Genomic DNA, 21277 nt, shown 5'->3' on the forward strand with positions numbered 1-21277 from the left:
ACAGGATAAATTGTTTTCATGGTTCTGCTTATTTTGGTTTGAATCAGTTTATTCAAGTCTTCTTAGGCATGTCTGAAATCATTTCATCATTTCTTACAGAACAATAATATTCCATTCCATTTACATATTATAATACATATAATACACATAAAATAATTTCCATTTGATTTTAAGATTTTTTATAGTTAAATTTGTATGGCACTTATCTTCCCCTTCAAGTAAGAAATGTTCATAATCTATGTTTTAAATGTCTAACACAGGAAACATTGGAAATTTGTCTAGTTTTCCCATCTGAAACTCTGCTCAAATTCTTTTTTAAAAAAAAACAAATATGTAGACAACTCTCCATTTCAGCCATCTCTTTACATCAGCCCAAATTGACTGTCCTTATTCAAATCTTTCTGGAGCAAGAATGATAGCTAAATGATCAAGTTTCAAAATATATCACTGCTATATACAAAATAAAAATGAATAATGTGATATATCAGCAAAGTAAGAAATTATTTTGAGCAAATACTGTCAATAGAGAAGGATGTTTATCTTGTTTGCCCCACAAAGTAATTAAATAGACCAATGTAGGCACTATCAATAAATTTGAAATTAAGATTTGTAGAGGATAATCCAATAATCATACACAGTGTTTAATTAGGGAAATCTCATAGGCTCTCTGAAGCAAAAATTTGCTTTCTTTAAAATCATTAGCACTGTCAAAAACAGTTATTAGACTACCACAAATGTTTTTATGGTATCGTAGGGTGTAGTTAGAAGAGCCTTTAGCAGCCATTAGCCCATACCCCTAATTTTAAAATTGAGAAACAAGAAGCCCAAAGAATTATGTCACCTATTTAAAGTGTTAACAAGTGACAAAATTGATCTTCAGATTCAAGTCTTCATATTCCAGATGCAGTGTTCTTTCCATAATTAATTGTTCTGAGAGCTACATGAGATGTGTGATATATCCTTGAACTGTCTTCTTTCTTACAAAATAAAAAAAAAAATCATAGTCTAATCTAGTAACTAATCAAGGCAACAATCATTTCTTATGCTTTTATAATATGTCCAAAGGCTATGCTAATCACTATGCCCAAATAAACGCATAAACAATCCTGCCTTCCAGGAGCTTACATTCAAACAAGAAAGACTACAGGCTGCAGATTCTATTCTCAGTCATTATTGTTTGTTCTTCGAAGAGGATCGATGATATCAGGATGTTGGGATCAGAGTCCAATGTGTTGACTATGTATGATTGATTGGTCCAATATGAACATGGAAGGCACTTGGAATGGAGATGGCTCTGGGATTTGTGTTGTCTTTATGCTGCTGTGATTCTGTTGTATTCAAAGAGTACAATGTCTTCTTTGTTGCCTTCAAGCCATACTGAGGATGGGGAAGAACTATTAAAACTACTTCATTTTGCAAGTCCCCCACTCATCACCAAATGTCTCATTTCTGAAAGGGGTGTTTATTCAAAGGCTTTAATTCATTATATTAAAAATGATGTAAATAATAATAATGTTTATATTGAAATTTATATTCTGACATTAGTTTTTAAAAGAAGAGAGGTCAAATCAATGGGAGATAATAAGTATACAAAATGAAGACGGAAACAAACAAGGTCATTTACTGTTTGGTTAACCAAAGACCCCTTTTACTGGGATGAAAAATCACTTTGATCCAAAAAAATACTTCTATAAAAATTAGGCAAGTAGATTGCTAAAAATTAAGTCTAGACCATCACTTCACAGTATATATGAAGAAAAGCTCTACATTGATAATTTAAATATAAAAAAGTCACATCATAAAAAAGTAGAACAAGCAGAGAAAAAAATTATCTTTCAGATCTATGTAGAGGGGAAGAGTTCATGATTAAACAAAAGACTGAGAAGATCTACACAAAATGAAAGATATGATTTTTAATTATATAAAATAATTTAGTGTAACCTGCCAGATTGGCTAAGATGACAGGAAAAAATAATGATGATTGTTGGAGGGGATGCGGGAAAACTGGGACATTGATGCATTGTTGGTGGACTTGTGAACAAATCCAACCATTCTGGAGAGTAGTTTGGAACTATGCTCAAAAAGTTATCAAACTGTGCATACCCTTTGATCCAGCAGTGTTACTACTGGGATTATATCCCAAAGAGATTATAAAGAAGGGAAAGGGACCTGTATGTGCACGAATGTTTGTGGCAGCCCTTTTTGTAGTGGCTAAAAACTGGAAACTGAATGGATGTCCATCAGTTGGAGAATGGCTGAATAAATTGTGGTATATGAATATTATGGAATATTACTGTTCTGTAAGAAATGACCAACAGGATGATTTCAGAAAGGCCTGGAGAGATTTACACGAACTGATGCTGAGTGAAATGAGCAGGACCAGGAGATCATTATATACTTCAACAACAATACTATATGATGACCAGTTCTGATGGACCTGGCCATCCTCAGCAATGAGATCAACCAAATCATTTCCAATGGAGCAGTAATGAACTGAACCAGCTACGCCCAGAGAAAGAACTCTGGGAGATGACTAAAAACCATTACATTGAATTCCCAATCCCTATATTTATGCACACCTGCATTTTTGATTTCCTTCACAAGCTAATTGTACAATATTTCAGAGTCTGTCTTTTTGTACAGCAAAATAACGTTTTGGTCATGTATACTTATTGTGTATCTAATTTATATTTTAATATATTTAACATCTACTGGTCATCCTGCCATCTGGGGGAGGGGGTGGGGGTAAGAGGTGAAAAATTGGAACAAGAGGTTTGGCAATTGTTAATGCTGTAAAGTTACCCATACATATAACCTGTAAATAAAAGGCTATTAAATAAAAAAAATAATAATTTAGTGTAAAAAAAAGAAAGTAAACAGGTAGTTGAGGGGAGGGAGAGACGAAATGTTCTCAACAACCATCCTGATAAAGATCTTGTTTCCAAGTATATTTGAAACATTTTCATATGAAGAAAACCATATTATCAATAATCATATATTTCTCTAAATTTTCTAGTAACTAGAGACATGCAAATTAAAGCACTTTTGACCTTCCATCTCACCCATTTCAGGTTGATATAAATGACAAAAGAGGAAACTGACAAATGCCAGTAAGAATGTGGGAAAACAAACATATTTGTTCACTGTTGGTGGAACTATGAATTGACCCAGCCATTCTGGAAAACAGTTTGGAACTATGCCCAGAAAGTTACTAAACTGTGCATATCCTTTGACCCAACTATACCACTAGTAGCCAATACTTCAAAGAAATCAAAAGAAGAGGAAAAGGTTCTATATTATGAAAATATTTATAGCAGCCCTCTTTTTGGTAGCCAAAAAATTGGAAACTAAGGGTGTATCTTCTTGGAATGGCTAATCAAATTTGTTCAATGGCTCTGAAGATTACTGTGCCTTAAGAAATGATAAAATCAATAATTTCCAAGCAAAGGGGAAAAGACCTTTTTGAACTGAGGCAGAGCAAATTGAGCTGATCTAAGAGAACAAATTTTACAATGACACTATTATAGAGCAAAATAACTCAGAAAGGCTGTGGAACTCTAAGAAATGCAATTATCAACCAGGAATAACAAAGAATTAAAAAGAAACACACCATTCAACGCCTAACAGAGAGGTGACCAACTTACAAAGAAAAAAAAGACATACATTTTTGTACATGACTAATGTGGAAATTTGTTTCCATGTTTCCATTGTTTCCAATGCATGTAGACATGCATTGAGGGATCTGTTTTGATGAGTTTGTCATTTTTAAATTTATTCAATGGGAAAGCAGAGAGGATAGTGGAAGGTAGAGAATAATAAAGAGCAGCTACATGGTGCCAAGCCTGATGTCAGAAAAATGAGTCTTCCTGAGTTCAAATCCCCCCTCAGACATTTATTCTTTTGCCTCAATTTCCTTATCTGTAAAATGAGCTAGAGAAGGAAAAAGCTTCAGTATCTTTGCCAAGAAACTTTCTAATGGGGTTATGCAAGAGTCAGATACCATTGAACAAAATGATTTTTAAAAATAGTTTTAAAAATTGATCTTCTGAAGCATTTTTTGTTTTCTTTTTCTTGTTCAGTCATATCCCAATGCTTTGCAACCCTGTTTTGGGGTTTTCTTGGCAAGGATATTAGAGTAGTTTGCCATTTTCTCCTCAAGTTCTAGATTCTGATTCTCTACATCAAAGGTGTTAAACCAACTAGCTACAAAGCTAGCTTTGACACTCCCAAATGCTGTAGTAACCAGATTAATTATAATTTTGAAATATTTAACAAAATAAATAAAAATGCAATAAAACATAAATAATGTTACTATTTTATTTCCTAAGTCAACATAAAGCCAACAGATATCTCTAAGAATATTTAGTGGCCCCATTTCTATTTGAGTTTAACATCACTGATATAGGTGATTTGTCCAAACTATCATGATCATGGCAGAAATCTAATTTCTGCACACATTCTTCTTTTAAGGGAGATGGAAGCCCAAAAAGTTATGACAAGAATAATGCAAAGGACAAGGGAAGGACAACTGCCTGGTTTTCTAGTTCAAATGAACAGTACATTATGCTATTCTAAGAAAAAAATATATTCCTAATAAGTATAGATTAATGAACTTTGCCACTCCCAAACTCATCTTCATGAAACTACAATTCTTCCTCTTCCAATTTTACATAATTTTTCAAATTCCCAAAAGAGTGGTAAATTCTAAAGACATTTTTGAAAAACCAAAATATGTCAAAATTAAACAGAAAAATACAATGGAAATAGAAAAACAACAACTCTTTCTATCTGTAAGATTCCTAAAATGTTCAAAACAAATTAAGATAAAAAATGTGCTTAATTTTTCTCTGATAAAATTACAACTGCTTCAGCTCACCGTTCCAGGCTTATTATATGTTACTCTCCTTAAATCATTCTGTAATATAATCAGAGAACCTGTTTTTCACTTGAAACATCTATCTCCTTTGAATGAATGTAAGCTTCTTTGGGGCAGGTGCAATTTAACTTTTGCTTATTAATACCCCAACAATCATAATGCTAAGGCTTATAATTACACATTTAATAAATTCTGGTTTATTGATTAATTAGAATACCTAACTTCATTTAAATATCATATTGCCAAATCTTACATGAAGACTTTCCTTGATCTCATTGTATATTTATGCTTCTCATTCCCCTTCCCACAAAAAAAAAATCTTATATTTTCTTTGTATATTTTTTGCACTTACTTTTTAGGTTGTGCACCAACACTGCTTCAATAAAATGCAGTTACCTTGAGGCTAGGTACTATTTCATTTTTGTCTTTGTATCTGACACATAGTAGATACTTAATTGCATCAACAAACTGAATTACAGCGTTGAATAACTGATTGATTTCCTGGGATGTCAATTACTTCCCAAAAGGAATAAAGTTTCCTGATGACAATACAAAACTATATTTAAAGGGGAAAATGTCTTCATAAAATAATGGTGGAATAGTAGGACTACAAATAATACAATCAACATTTTTTATTTTTTCCAACTCAAGAAGTTTGCCTTTTCAAATTCAAAAGAAGAAAGAATATATATATATATATATATATATATATATATATATATATATATATATATAAAGAAGAATTGCCTAAGACAGAGAACAATAACTGGAGATCTTTGGGGGATAGTCCTCCCCATATATCAATAATGAACCTTCTTTTGCTGGCTTGAGGCATATCAAAGGTTGTTCTTTTAGTCAGATTCAGTTATGATGTCATATATGCATTACACTCATAGTCAAGTCCATAAATTAGAGCTGAATTAAAGTGGTTTTAGTGATTTTCTTCAATCAATTCATAATTGGTATACTTCCAACAGGTCCCTCCTCTGTCATTGGTCAGCCTTCTCTCAAAATCAACAAAACTCAGTAAACAATAGCTTTAATAGCAATATGAAAGCAGCTACTGGATAGTAAAGCTATTCCCAGTTTTCCCAATCTTGAATGGAAGGATTAAGGAAGTAAGACAAGAAAGTCCCTTGACAACTGGTGCCTTCTCTCAATAAATTCTATGTAGTAAATTCTGATCACCATCAACATAATACTGTTCAAGAAATTTTTCTATTAATCTTCTGCAATCAGATCAATCAGTTTTACTTAAGCATCTATAATGGGAAATGACAAAATTGAGGATAGAGAAAATATACAGGAAGGTCTACTCAAGAGAGAGCCTTAATATAAACCCACAGTTAAGAGATAGGTCATGGATAATGGTCCAACAAAAGAGTGTAAGAATTGATCAGAAAGTTAAGAGGAAAACCAAAAAAGAACAGTATCACAGAAACCCAGAGAGGAGAAACTAACCAATGAGAGATAGTTGACAGCAATGTTTAAAATTTCAGAAAGGTCAAAAAGGATGAAATCATCAATACTTTGGAGTCAGTTATTTAGCTAAGTAGTAAGATCAGAAGATAGATTACAAAGGATTGAGAAGCAATTAAAAGGAGAGGAAGTTTATTTTAGTAGTTTGGCTGTGAAAGAAAGGATAGATAAAGGGAGAGTCAAGTGAGGTTAGTTTAAAAACTCATTCAACTCATTCACAAGTACAGTGACAATTCACATGGACCACACATTCAGTCAGTCACTCAGTAATATACTTAATTCATTCACTCAACTTTCGGAGACTTGGATACTTCTAGTAAATAGTAAACAAGAAGCCTATAAATGGAGAGAAATTGGAGAGTGGGGGGGGGAATGATTTTCAGAGTAGTAATATGATTTGTGCTGTCTTAGTAATGCAAACAAAATCCAATTATAGTTATCAGACCAAAGGCATTATGAAACTCATTCTCTTCTCCAAACCTTTACAAATACTCTATCGAGCAAGTGACATCCTATACCATTTTTCTTTGACTCTGGTCCATTTACCCTCACTAAAGAATCTCTTTAAAATACCCTTTTTAAAATAATCAACTTACATATACTAACCACCATTCCTTGAACCTCTCCCTTCATATCTCATAAGAGATAGTGGTTAGTCAGCTCCAAAGATGAAGAAGGACAGATATATAATTCAAAATATGTCTGTGGCAAGCCACAGGATTTCAGGAACTGAATCCTAAACAAGTGCTTCCTAAATTGAGTTGATAAAAGCACAATACCACATCACTGGAAAAGACAGAAATCCCAGGACATTTAAGTAATATCATTGCTAAGGAGGATAAATATGTTGGGAATAACATGTGTTAGAAGAGCTCACCTCAATCCCCAACCTACTAGGTCAATATTTTACCCAAGTAGTCTTGCTAACAAGGTAACAAATTCCAATGTTCCTTGTTCTTAAAGGACAACCAAGTACCATCTAAATGTGTCACCTTGGGAAAAAGCTCTAGTTGCCTTTATCAATATTTAGGCTCTGATAACAACTTACTCTTAACTTTTGTTGAGAGGCAATACTGCCCTATGTTCAGGACAATATGGTTTCAAATGTCATCATGGACACTTATGTGACCAAAGATAAGACATAACTTCTCTAAAAATCCTCCACTATTTTATATGTAAAACAGAGACAATAATACTTGTAGTACCATCCTCACCAAGTTGTTGAAAGGCTGGATTTGCTATACTTACAGCTTGTGGCAAATATGTTTAAAATGTTCTTCTGTTACAAAACTACTTTTTGATTCAATGAAAGTCTGACTTATAAGTTGTGCAATCAACACAATATAAATCAACCTTGGACAAATAAATAGGGAATAAAGATAGACAGTTCAACATATGCTATGATTTAAATTTATTAAATAGATATAGTTAATTGCAACTGCCACAAAAAAATTATATATAATCCAACTTCCACACTAAGTAAACATGTATATTTGTTGTTTTTCTCATTCAGTTGTGTTTTACTCTTTGTGACCCCATTTTGGGGTTTCTTGGCAAAGATCCTGAAGTAATTTGCCATTTCCTTCTCCAGTTCATTTTATGGATGAAAAACTGAAGCAAACAAGGTAAAGTGATTCGCCCAGGGTCATACAGTTTTTAAGTGTCTGAAGACAGATTTTAATTCATGAAAATGAGTTTTACCCATTCCAAGTTCAGTGCTCTCTTCACTGTGCCACCTGGCAGTCCAAATATATATTTTAGAGTTCTTCAAAACATAATTACTCAAAAATATCCACATTTTTCAATGACCTGGATAAAAGCATAGATACTCAGCAAGATGCTGTCAGACCTGGAGAGATTTACATGAAATGATGCTAAGTGAATTGAGTAGAACCAGGAGAACATTGTACAAAGCAATAACAAGATTACATGATGATCAATTCTGATGGACATGGCTCTTCTCAACAGTGAGGTGATTTAGACCAATTCCAATAGACTTGTAAAGGAGAGAGAGCCAACTGCACCCAGAGAGAGACTATGGGGACTGGTAAGGATCAGGACATAGTATTTTCACTTTTTTGTTGTTGTTTGTTTGCTTTTCACTTTCTTTCTTACTTTTTTCCTTTTTGATATGGTCTATTTTGTGCAGCATGATAATTATTCAAATAGGTTTAAAGGAATTTCACATGTTAAATATATATTGGGTTACTTGCGATCTAAAGGAAAGGGTGTGGGGAAAGGAGGGATAAAAAAAATTGGAACATAAGGTTTTGCAGAGGTGAATGTTGAAACTATCTATGCAAATATTTTGAAAATAAGAAGCTTTTTTAAAAATTTAAAACATAGATACCATACAAAATTTTAAGATGTCACTGGGAGGTATAGATAGCACATTGAGTGATACTATTAGAATCCTGGAAGATCTTAAAAAGCAAGAATATTGGCTATTTGTAGGAAGACATTTTGTCTTACTCTTTGTGACCCCCATTTTAGGGTTTTCTTGGCAAAGACACTGGAGTAATTTGCCATTTCCTTCTTTGGTTCATTTTACAGATAAAAATGTCATACATTTGGGTTTGAAGAAATAACTTTACAAAGAGAGGATGGGATGGGGAGGGATTGCTAGACATCAAATGAAAAGATACAAATTTTACTTGAATATAAACTAAATATGAGTTAACAATATGATGTGGCAACCCCCCCCAAATTGGCTGTATTAAGAAAAGCAAAATATCCAGTAAAAAGAGGTAATAACCTTTTGTTTCTGTTTGGTTGTGATCCCACGGACCACAGTATTTTCTATCTTCCACCATCATTTGAAATCTGTCCAAGTTCATGTTCATTGTTTCCATGATACTATCTATCCATCTCATCCTCTACCATCTCCTTTTCCTTTTGTCTTCAATCTTTACCAACATCTGGGTCTTTCCCAATGAGTCTGGTCTTCTCATTTTGTGGCCAAAAATAAGCTTTAGTATTGGACTTTCCAGTGAATAGTCTGAATTCGTTTCTTAAAGTATTGACCTATTTGATTTCCTTGCCATCCAAGGGACTCAGAAAAGTCTTCTTTATCACCACAATTCAAAAGCATCAAAGCTCTGCTTTCCTTTTAGGTACAATTCTTACATCCATACACTGCTACTGGAAAAACCCTAACATATAACTATATATGATCTCTTAACTATAAGAACCTTTGAAAAGATATGTCTGCTTTTTAGTATGTAATCCAGATTTGCCACAGATTTCTTTCCAAGAATCAAGTGTCCTTTAATTTCATGGTTGTAATCCCCATCCTACCTGTTCTCATTACAGCAGTAGAGACATTTCAAGAAAGACAAGAATAAAGAGAAAAGTGTCCAGGGGACAGTAACCAGAATCATCCTCAAGTTCATAATATAACTCCTTCATTTGGAGGACTAGGAATATTTAGCCTAGAAACAATGACTTAGGAAAGATGATAACTCACTTAGGTAGTTAAGGCCTTCCAGATGGAAGAGAGATTCTGCTAGACTCCAAAGGACACAAATAAGAGCAAAGAACAGAAGTACAAGTAGAAAAGTGGCAGATTTTTGGATGTAAGAAACAACTTTCTTACAGCTATCCAAAAGGGAAATAGGTTGTCCAAGGGGAAATAGATTCCCTTTGCTAAATTTCTTCATTCAAAAGATGAATAATAATTTGTTGGGGATGTTATAGAGAGGATTTCCATTTGGGTACAAGTGTTAGACTAGATAGCTACTGAGGTATATCCCAACTCTGTAATTCTGCACACCACCTACATTATGCTGTCTATAGAAAGACATGATCCTTCCCCCAAGCTGACTTAGGTTCTGCCTAAGTGTACTCAAAGATTTTATTCCTCTCTTGACAAACAGCATAACAACTATTTGTATATGTGTGTGTGTGTGTGTGTGTGTGTGTATACACAAGTGATGCCGGTGGATAGTTAAAAATAAATAAAACTAAAATTAAAACTATGTTTAAGTACATACAGAAAATATCAAAGTCAGCTTGCAAACAAAAGTCATAGAGCACTAAACTAGAAAAGGATCCTGGGTAGCCAGTCCAACCCACCTTCCTACATCCTACACTCCTGCTTATTTTACCAATAAAGAAACTAAGACTTCAGTTAAATAAGGGCTTAAGAATAAAACAAAATTATCTTCTGGAATTGCATCAAAGTTAAAAGTAAAATGCTTTATATTTGCAAAGTGAGACATTACTATGTTTTATATTAAATATATATGTATGTATGTGTTTACAGGAGCTATTAAGCACAAACATCTACATGAATGAGAGTATAAAATAATCAAGATTTCAAAACCTGTTGTTTATATAAAAAGCATGAAGTATATTCAGTTAGAACTTTAAGAGTAGGCAGGTTTGAGAATGATATGACTATGATTATAAATTAGCATATCTATTGATATACTAATAATTGGCAAGGTAAATTTTAAAAGCACATAAAGTAATTATTTCAATGTCATCTGAAAAGAGGGAACTTTAAACAAAGGATTCTGTCTTTCTCTAACTTAATTTGTATAAGATTCTCCCAATAACCTTATCATCCCTATGAAATTTTTATTAATAGGGTATTTTCTTTCTATATCTGCTAGTAAATTATATGTGATGAAAGTGGTATCTAAACTTTCCTACCACCATTCATTCAGAAAGATAAATTGAATAGAATATCCTTCTAGCTAAACCTTCATATAGAAAAAGTTATATATCTACCTTGCTAAATTTCAGAACAGAAAAATGAAAACTCAGCAGTTTAAATTCCATTTCAGATGAAACATTGATGAATTTAAATTGTGTTTATAGTTACTGTAGGAATTTGGGAAAGAAAAGAAAAATACTTTGAGTAAAAATATTTTAAAACATGCCTGAGCCTCTAGACTTCATTTTTCACAAGCCACTTCCAATTATCATTATTTTGTATTTATATTGGGTTTCAAAATTAAATATAATATTAAAAATCTTCTCTAAGAATCCTTCATCACCCCTGAAAATGAAGTATCTGGAAAAAACAAACTTTCCTCCTCTAATACAGAGGTGGAGGACTATGGTTACTGAAAGCTGCATATACTGTTAGGTACAGCTGTTCTATTAGTCATTCTACCCAACTTTACTTATACAAGAAAGAATTTAATGACAGAATAGAATATTGAAAAGTGCCTGCAAATAAAAAAAACTCAAAGAAAGTAAATAAAATAAAATATCCGCTTGAACTGCTTCTATTGTTATTTTTAAAAACAAACAGCAAGTCCACAATTCATTCTTTTGTATAGATGTAAGTAGCAGATACATATAAATATGGACACAAAAGTGAATACCTATTAAAGAAAATACTTTATCATCCTTCTAAATCATAACTTTGAACCTTTCAGTGAATTCTCTGGCCATTCTATGTTTTGAAATTTGGTAAGCATTCAACTTGTTAAGATAAAATTTTCAAAATCTCCACATTATTGGAAAAATGAGAACTTACTAGAGTATCCACTTTGGGAACAAATTCAACAGTTTTCTGCTTTGCATTATGGAGGGGATGAAAATATTTTGTGGTATGAAATATTATTCTCTAAATTTAAATACCATTTGATATAAATTTTATTCTGAAATCATAAAGCAGATCTCAGTTCTCACATATCATACTTTGACAAAGGTATAATTTTTCCTCAGAAAAATTAAAGCATGTTCCCATAATTAATATATCCTGATCCAAACATGCACATGAAGAAGTTTATTTGACTCGTGGAATTTTCCCAATCAGTAACTTAAGAATCAAACAAATTTTTAAAATTTCATAAAATTGTACGTGTCTACCTTAATCTTCAACCTGAAGAGCACCACAGAGACTAGCTAAACTTCTCATTTTTACAAATAAGGAAAATGAGGTCAAAAAGTCAAAGTGACCTGTCTAAAGTCCCTACAACTGATTATCAGTAGGTAACAGTCTCTTTATTCTTCATTTTCTTTCTTCCTAAACAACCAAAAGAACTATTCCTAACTTATGATAAACTTTATGAATTAAAATAATTGCTTCAAAATTTTTCAAGTACTAATAATTACCACTTATTTCTGAAGAATTCAAAATTCTTCAAACCTGGAACTTGCGTCACTTCTATACATATTTTAAATAATGAAAAACTATTGGTTTTCCATAGTAAAATCCAATAACTAGCCAGGTAAATGTATAGAATAGGAAAATTAACTTTTCACATTACTTGTGATGTCTATCTAGAATTGAATTGTTTTTTCTCTGTAGTCAACACTAAGTTTCTTCATTATCTTTCATCTCTAAGGTCTCTGCCTGCTGTGTGTGTGTGTGTGTGTGTTGTATATACATACACAAAAATATATATGTAATTAGATAAAATAAAAATATCATTTGGACTCTTTCTTTATCAGAGTAATAACTCATTTTGGCAACAGAGGTTATTTTTAGACATGTTCCTTAGGAATTCATTTTGCCACAATCCTCTAGATCAATTTTGGATTGTGCTTGTGGAACAGAAAGTTTAAAGAAAGTTTTTATGACACCATAGTTGAGAAATAAGACAAATTCTGAACTTTTGCTAATATGCAAATGTTGAAAATTTGGCATCTTTAAAATTAGCAATGAATAAAATGGAGCATCCACCCAATGACTCTGTAGACCATGAGGATGACAAAAACCAACGCCAAAAGACTTTTCTACTGACATTTATCATTTTTCTAATAATCCAGGAAACAACTTTTTGTAGAGAAATTATACTAACTTTGGAATATGTACCTTTTACTTGTAAATCACATGCTGGCTGTAGATAAAACAAAGATAAAAGCTAAATATAGCAAGATTAGTGTGGTTTCATATGAAATACTCAAATCTCAACACACTCAGAAAAGGAAAAAACACTGACAACTAATTCAAAGCAGAAAACACATGGCTTGGTCAACAGCTAGAAATAACCCACCATTTTTTTTTCCAATAACTGATTTTTACCATCAACAAGAACCATTAATGAAGTTCCCAAAAGACACATACCTTCTGAGTCAGGGAATTCCCAGTGATCAAGAAGTAGTATTCCCAACAGTAACAGTATCCTTCAGAATAGCCATGTCACATGCAAAACTCCCATTGTCAAAATAACTTAGAAGTGAAGATGGATGTCTTTCGCTCAGTAATTGGTTGGCCCAGTTATATCCATTGTCAGAAAGATCCAACAAGAACAATATAACTTGGAGAAGGTACTTGCTAGAAAGTTATTCTAGCCATTGCTTTGCTTCCTTGATGCTTCCCATAATCATTCCAGCACCTATACAAAAGAGGTAAGGTTAACTTCCAATGTAAAAGCCACAGTACTTTCAACATCATATTTTTCTCCGAAACTTAAAGAATAAGAACCAATGATTTAAGTAATAACTCAAATCATGACTTTCTATGATTGGATGGACATCACCAATAAACTAGGGGAGACTTCCAAATTATTAGCAAAAAGTTCATTTTGATGCTTCATTTTGTGAAAAACTGTGAAAAGGAAGTTCCACGGAAGTAACTGATAATTTCTCGGAAAAATTCCACTATAGATGTAGACGGAGAAGGAGACATATAATTGTAATTAATCATTAATTTCTAATTTGGTTGATCCTAAAACACCCTAATTGATCCTGATTAGACACTAAAATATAAACAAATACAAAGCACCATAGCTAAAGACCAATGCAGTCCCTCAAGACCCTTCTCCAGATTCACAACTTTTGCCTCTAGGATGCCTTCTCCAAAGACACGATTAAGAAAACCTCAATGACAAGGCAGAATCACAAAATTTCCAAAATAATCCTAAAAAGTTTAAGTGAGGGAAAGGAGTTATTATTATTATTTAGTACTGGGGTTTTCCTGAGTTACTAATTATTTTTCCCATTTGGACAAGAACAAACGCAGGGAGAAAAAATAGAAGTTGAGATACTTAGAAATAAAGTTAGGAAGTATTTCTTTGCCAGAGAATACTAAGCTGAAAGCCCCCGGGTGGGAACCGCCTGTGAGCCAGAAGAGGCATTCACTACCAGCCATCCCTTTCTCTCGGGCGTGGCAGATAGAAACAAAAGGTTAAGGTGCGAAGGCGGGGCGAATGGGCCAGTGGGAGCCTTTGGAGCTTCCATCCCTTTTCTGTACATTCAGTTAACAGATGCTTTGAAAGTTTGGACGTTAGGCTGCGGTGGGGAGAGGAGGTGGGGACTGGAATAAAGGGGAAGGGGTGCTGATGGACAATTACTTTGGTTATTCTGGTTGAATCAGGCAACTGGAAGGGATGGGAAGGCCTCTTCTAAAAGTCTTTGGTCCACCCTGCCACCCCCTTTCATCCTTTTCTCTCTCGCTGCGCAGTACCTGGGGCAGCCACTCCCCACCCCAAACTTTCCGAACTCTCCATCTAGTCGCTGAATCCCCTTCCCCCACCTCTTACAAACAGGCAACATTCCAAGCCCAGAAGGACCACATGCACCGGACCCTCTTCTTCCCTCTTGAATCCTATTGTTGTTGGCTCTTGTTTGCATTGTTGTATTTTGAGTTGGCAAAGCACTCCGCAGACAGCCGAGTTATATAGAATGCCAATATAAAACACCCCTAGCCCTCAACCTTATCTCTTTCTCTGTCTACGTGCCCTCCCTCTAGTCCCGCCGTGTCCCAACAAAAATAAACTTTCCCAAATTCGGGATATTTAAGTCTATTATGCCCAGAAGTGGGGGGCATAGAAGAATGGGAGTAGTAAAGGAACAAGGCACATTTTAGATGAACAATCCTCAAAGCAATGCATAAAGAGCAAAGTTGGGCTGACTTTTGCTTATTAAAAACAAAACAAAGAACCTAAATCTCTGCGTGTTTGTGGAAGGAACAAAAGAGAAGAGAGTTGGGGAGATACAACTTACCAACAAAACTTTGCCAGTTACGACTTCTCAGTTCCCGGCAGGGCAGGGCGGGGAGGGGTTGAGGGTAGGGGGGAGACTGGCCAGATAAGGAAAAAAGGAAAAGATATAAACAAGGAAACAAACTCACCTTCTTCTCCCCCCTCTTTTATCCATTTTTACAGAGATGGTTCTCTAACTTCAGTTCCTAAAGCCCCCGAACTTGTTGGGTGCCTGGCACTTGAGAGAGTCTCTCCAGCAAAGTTGTGAGACAAGAGATAATCAGGCGTCAGGGAAGAGGAGGATGGAGAGTTCATCAGAGTTTCCCCTTTTGTTCCAAGTCCCGGAGCAGACAAAGAGCCGGCGAGCGGCAGCAGGTTTCTCCCTCTCACCCCCTTCTTCCTCTTTCCCTCCCTCACTCTCCTCCCCGCCACCCTCCCTCTTCCCCACATCATCCAGTCCCTGAGTGTAGCCAAAGAAGCAACTCAGGTCTGCCTCTGTCCTTCCCTATTTTCTTTAGTCTATTATCACCGCAACTTTCTCCCCAACCCGCGTTTTCTATGACCTCTTCTTCAAAACTTCCCTCTAAGTGAACATTGTGCCTCTCCCCTCCCTCCCCAACCCTCTCGCCAAGCCTCTCGCCCTTCCCTCCCTTTCCCTCCTGTCCCCAATAAAATTAAGGGGGGGGCTCTGAAATCATTATTTCCGGTAGATGCACCTCTTTGTCTGGATTCCCCCCGACAGTCAATGAGAACAATCCCCCCTGGTATCGGATTTCGGTCAGTTTTTATCATCCCAGGGGACCAAATGCTGAATGGGAGAAAAACCAAACACAGAAAGATAAAACTGCATAAGCAATAAGGGGAGAATGGAAGCATATTCTTCCAACTTCTAGACTCACCCCGCAACTCACACACCCCAAATGCGCCCCCTCTTCTGCCCTACCTCCCCAAAATGAAAAAGGAGCAAGAAGTCGGTTTGAAAAGTAGGATGGCTCCCGCCTCCCCGTTCCTAATCCTTCTTACTTTGGAAGGACCTAGCGATCTTCAGAACAAAGCCCTTACTGCAGTTGCCCCGCTGCTGCATCACGGACCCCTTCACCACACTCTGCATCCTTTTCTAGATACCTGTTGCTCAAGTGGCCACAGAGATACGGCAGGCAGCTCGGTCCGCAAAATCCCACCTACCCTCCCAACCCCGCGCCCCTCACCCTTTTCCATTATTCCTTCTCAAACTTAAACCAGTGATGATAGGAATCTCTTTCAAAGTCTACGAAGTTTTCAACTCTAGCTCGCGGGACCCATGCCCCCCACCCCTACTCCTTCAATTCTGAGGCGCTAATAGGGTTGTTCTGGGCACAAAAGGGACAAATCCTAATCTTCCTACCGCAGTACCCCCCTCCCACTACTGTACATCCTCAAACATCATCCCCTACAGCCACCACTTGCCCAAGGGCAAACTAGGCATCCATGAACTGGACGTGTGTCTGACCTTCCCTCAGCCTTTCTCATCCTATCTTCTCCCACTCTTAGGCTCAATCTCTACTCCGTAAGTGTAGTGGGGGACCCCTACTCCAGTCCCTTAACTTCTCATCCTAATGCAACTAGTCTATCTCCCTGAGTTAGAGTGAGTACAGAGCTAACTTTGTCTGCTCTTCCGATTTTTGAAAAGGCAATGAAGTAGAGGGGGGATTCAGGGGTGTGGTGTGGTAGGAAAGGGGTGAGGGTGGAGAAACAATTTCGTAATAGGAGGAAAAACTCTCCAAAGCAAATTGCCACTCACCTTCAAGGAGGCGTCATGTACACACCTTCACCCCGCCCCCCGCCCCTTTCCTTCACTGAGCTCTTGGATCTTTTGTGTGCGGTCTGATTTGGGTGCGTGCGTGCAAGCTTGGCGAGGTTCGGTGGCTAGTTTTGTTTTGTTCTCTTGTGGGGGGGTGGAAGAGATGTTTGAGATGGGACGGCCTAAGATAAGAGAGGGGGAGAGGCAAGAAGCGGGAAACAAGAGTGTTAATTGTTGTTTTCTAGACGTCTTCACTCTAGCCCACTATCCTACTCCTGATACAGTTGACTCTTTCCAAAGGTCTCTCCCCGAAAGCAGAACAAAGAAGCTGTGAAGAGCTCAGTTCTTTCTTTCCTCGGCTATTTAATTTTCCCATGCTCACGAATCTTTGCAACTTTACAATCTAACTTCCACGGGAGTATCTGAGCGCTCAGAGTAGCGTTATTCTCCCCGCGCATCCCAGACAATAAAACGCCCCTCCCTCCCGCGCTCCAACGTCTGACAATGGAAGGATCGCAGAGAGGAGTTGAAAGTATGGGATGGGGGGAGGGGAAAGAGGGGAAGTGCTACAAAAAGTTGCAGAAGACGCAACTAATCTCTCTCTTGTCATTTTTAACGCGAATGTTTTCTAGATTTGAGATGGTGTAGGGAAGAGGAGGGAGGAGAAAGAATTGTTCATCAGATGGAAAGACAGAGAAGGTGTGTATGTGTTAACTCCAATCTTATCCGGTTGCTATGCTCTGGATCCCGCCCGCCGGGACTTTAGCTAGGGAGAACAACAGACAAAAAAGGATAAAACACTGGAGGTGAGAAAAGTGACTTTACTATTACCGAGGTCCCCCACCCCACCCCCTATACCCTAAGCTCCACACTTGTGAAGATATAGTTAAAGGGCCTGCAGAATTCTGCCGCCAGTAAAGTTCTTTTATTGGAGTTGAAAGTTCTACTGAGCCACCTTTTAAATTAAGATTGAGATTCCTTCTTTAGAATTCTGCTTTCTCCTTATTGAATCATCCCAGTCACTCTAATGCTGTAAAACTTCGCGGGAAGAAAGGAAAGGGGTGTATGGCCCTAACCTCCTGCCATCTTTAAAAATTACCATCCTTTGAAACATTCTGGCAAACTAAGAAGTCTTATTTGATATAAGTTCAGAACTTACCTTGAACTAAGTAATATTTCCATAAGGTATCCAGTTCCTTACTCTTCATTTGATAAGAGGTATGAGAATGAATGATCAGTACAGAAGGAAACAACTGCTATTCTTCCCCTACCAACTCCCCCACAAAAAGTATATTGAGGAAATCACATGACATATCTTGAATGATCTAAAAGATGACCAGTGATTTTTAATAGCTTAAACGAATGCTCTTAAAATACCTCTTGTATGAGCTTTATGCTTCTCCCTCTTCTTCTCTCATTCCCCTCATAGAGAGATGTACTTTTTCTGAGTAGAAGGTGCTACTTTGATTAGATTAGATTCAAGAAAGGCTTTTCCTTTCCTGTTCTTCTGTGAAAGCAAAGCATAATAGCCTGTACTTATGACTATATTTCAAGTGAGAAGATCCAGGCTCTAGTCCCAGTCTTGATACTTATTAGGCATGTTACAGGCCACTGTGGCAATATATTGATTTCATGTGTCCTTGAAGTAACAAGCACAACTAGTATGGAAATGATAATGCAGGAAATAGCCACATAAGAAGGCTTAGTTAAGACTAGAAAAGATTACTGAATTGCCTTACTCAGATACCCAAGTTTTTCACCATTTGATGAAAGTTTACAAAACAAAATACAGTGGTAAATAACCTTGTTTCTGGCATGCTCCATCACAAAAGGGTTTGACTTAAAAATTCTAATATTTGAAGCATGTTTCTTCAGATTTGAGGTAAGGAAAAAAAAATAATACAATGAAGGCAATAAAAGAACCACTTTTTGTTTTATTGAAAAGGAAGAGATTTAAAAGGCATTACCTCAAACTTTTTGTCACAGTGAAGCATTTTAATGCAGACAATGCAAAAAAAAAAATCCCTCCAATGATTATATGAAGGAATGAATAAAAAACATTTATTAAGTATGTACTATATACTATGTAGTATGCTAATCATTGGGGTTATGAATAGAAAATCAAGACCATTCTTGTTCTCAAAATGCTCACATTTCTAAGGATAGAATACAAGACATGGGAATTCAATTGCAGTAGTCTTTAGGGGCTGCAGCAGGGTAGATGGCAAGAACAATTTATATGAACTATTCTTTAAAATTTCTACTGAGAGAAAACTAATAATTGTTAAAAGACTGGTGTAAAAAATCTATACAGATATAACATAGATATATAATTAAGATTGATTCCTAATAGACAAGTGTCATTATCAAAAAAAGTATTCAAACCTAAAAAATTCAAAATCAGAAAAATCAAATTTAAACACTCTTAGGTACTACTCACTTCAAAACCTTCAAGTTAAGTAAGATGCTAAAGACTTGGAAAATTCATTGTGGGAAGCTGCATGAAAATGAATGTGCTAATTCCCTGCTAGTGGAGCTGTGAATTGACACAAAAGGTCTAGATAAAAATTCACAATTATGCAAGGAAAGTTACCAAATTGTTGATATCCTTTGACCCATAGATTTCATTACTAAGATGATATACCCTAAGGAAATTATTAATAGCAAAAAGGAAGAAAAATGAGTATGAAAGTTTCTGTAGTGACATTATTTGTGACAACAAAGAGTTGGAAACAAAATATGTTCTTCGGAGAATAGTAAATAGATTATGGAATATGCATGCAGTGGGATTTTAGTGTATTGTAAGGAATGATGAATGTTAAAAATTCAAATAAACAAGAGAAGATTATGAAAAGATAAAATACAAAAAATAGAAACAAAAGAAGATAATACATAAGGATAACAACAATTTAAATAAAGTCAACATGGAAAGGCATAGAGCATTAATTAAGGTTAGCAAGCCATACTGCCAATGTGAAAAGATGAAATACCTTCTTTGTGTTCATAATTTTTTTTGTTTGTTTTAGGGACTGAACTTTGGAAATGACATTATTAGGGTATTTGGGGGGAAATTTTTTGATTTGGAATTATGCAAAAAAGATTTTAAATTGTCAAGTCCCTATGTATTGGTAATGTATCTCAAATAAAGCAAAGGTTAAAACAAAAAAAAAAAAGGAATCATCCCTTATATACCGATATGTCATAGTAGTATTTTTTGGGGTAACAACAACAACAACAACAAAAACTGCAAACAAATTACATGACCATCATTTGAAAAATAGTTGAAGAAATTGTGGTAATGTAGCAGAATTATTTTTGTATTGTAAGAAAGGATGAATATGAGAATTCAGAGAAACAAAGAAATGCTTGAACAAAATACTTGATGTGGTGAGGAGGATGCTGAATTTGGAATTAGTAAAACCTGAGTTTGACCCCTGACTCAGATACTCTTGTTATATGACACAAGAAAAGTGTGTTCCATAGATCTGCTTCCTTTTTGTAAAATGAGAGTACTAGATTCTTTGATTTCTAAGTTCCCTTTTAGCTCTAAGTATATCATCCTGTGACCTTATTCTGGCAACTAGGTGATACACTGGTCTGGGAATAAGAAAGACTCATCTTCCTGAGTTCAAATCCAGCTTCAGATACTTAACTTAGCTATGTGATCCTCAAAAAGTCATTTAACTCTGTTTGCCTCATTTCCTCTTTTGTAAAATGAGCTGGAGAAAGAAATAGCAAACCACTCCAGTATCTAAGTGAAGGGATATATATGAAATAATAATTATTTTTTAAAATAACAACAATAAAATTTTAAGCAAAGTATGTTTTGTCAAAAAAGGTATCAACTAATTTAGATATAATGCTAAAAATGAAATGTCTAATGAAAGAGATTTTATAATCCTTTTAGGCAAATGGTTTGTAGACTTCATTGATCAATTAGGCAAATCCTTTTCTTAACATCATTTATCTCTGTCACTATTTTTACCCACTATTTGGATTGATTATTGGGTTATTGGATTGATGTTGTTGGGTTATTGGGTGATATCTGAGATATCTTGCAATTCTGAGATTCCTGTCCTTTCTTAAGCAATCAAGGTAAATTAGTGATTAGGTATTCTCAATATTTTAGACTACTGTCACAAATCTCAACTCTTCTATTTTCTCTTTATAAGTTTCACTCTCAGTCATTTGCATTAGTTTTGCTCAACATGCTTTCCATTTCTAGTTTTGAAAAAAATATTGAATTCCTCCCACATC

At 35.4% G+C, this 21277-nt stretch overlaps 1 long non-coding RNA gene across 1 annotated transcript in view; it reads right to left on the reverse strand.

Annotated features, from left to right (window-relative positions):
- The window catches only part of LOC116420630, a 148473-nt gene extending 132643 nt beyond the window's left edge, over nt 1-15830 (reverse strand). The window contains exons 1-2 of the long non-coding RNA XR_004231007.1: nt 15390-15830; nt 13383-13653 (exon numbers count right to left, since the gene is read on the reverse strand). This is a non-coding gene — a long non-coding RNA (uncharacterized LOC116420630). The remainder of the gene's footprint in view (nt 1-13382; nt 13654-15389) is intronic.
- Between the last annotated feature and the right edge of the window lie 5447 nt (nt 15831-21277).

This window comes from Sarcophilus harrisii, chromosome 1, assembly GCF_902635505.1.
Source record: "Sarcophilus harrisii chromosome 1, mSarHar1.11, whole genome shotgun sequence".
In the NCBI taxonomy this organism is placed as follows: domain Eukaryota; kingdom Metazoa; phylum Chordata; class Mammalia; order Dasyuromorphia; family Dasyuridae; genus Sarcophilus; species Sarcophilus harrisii.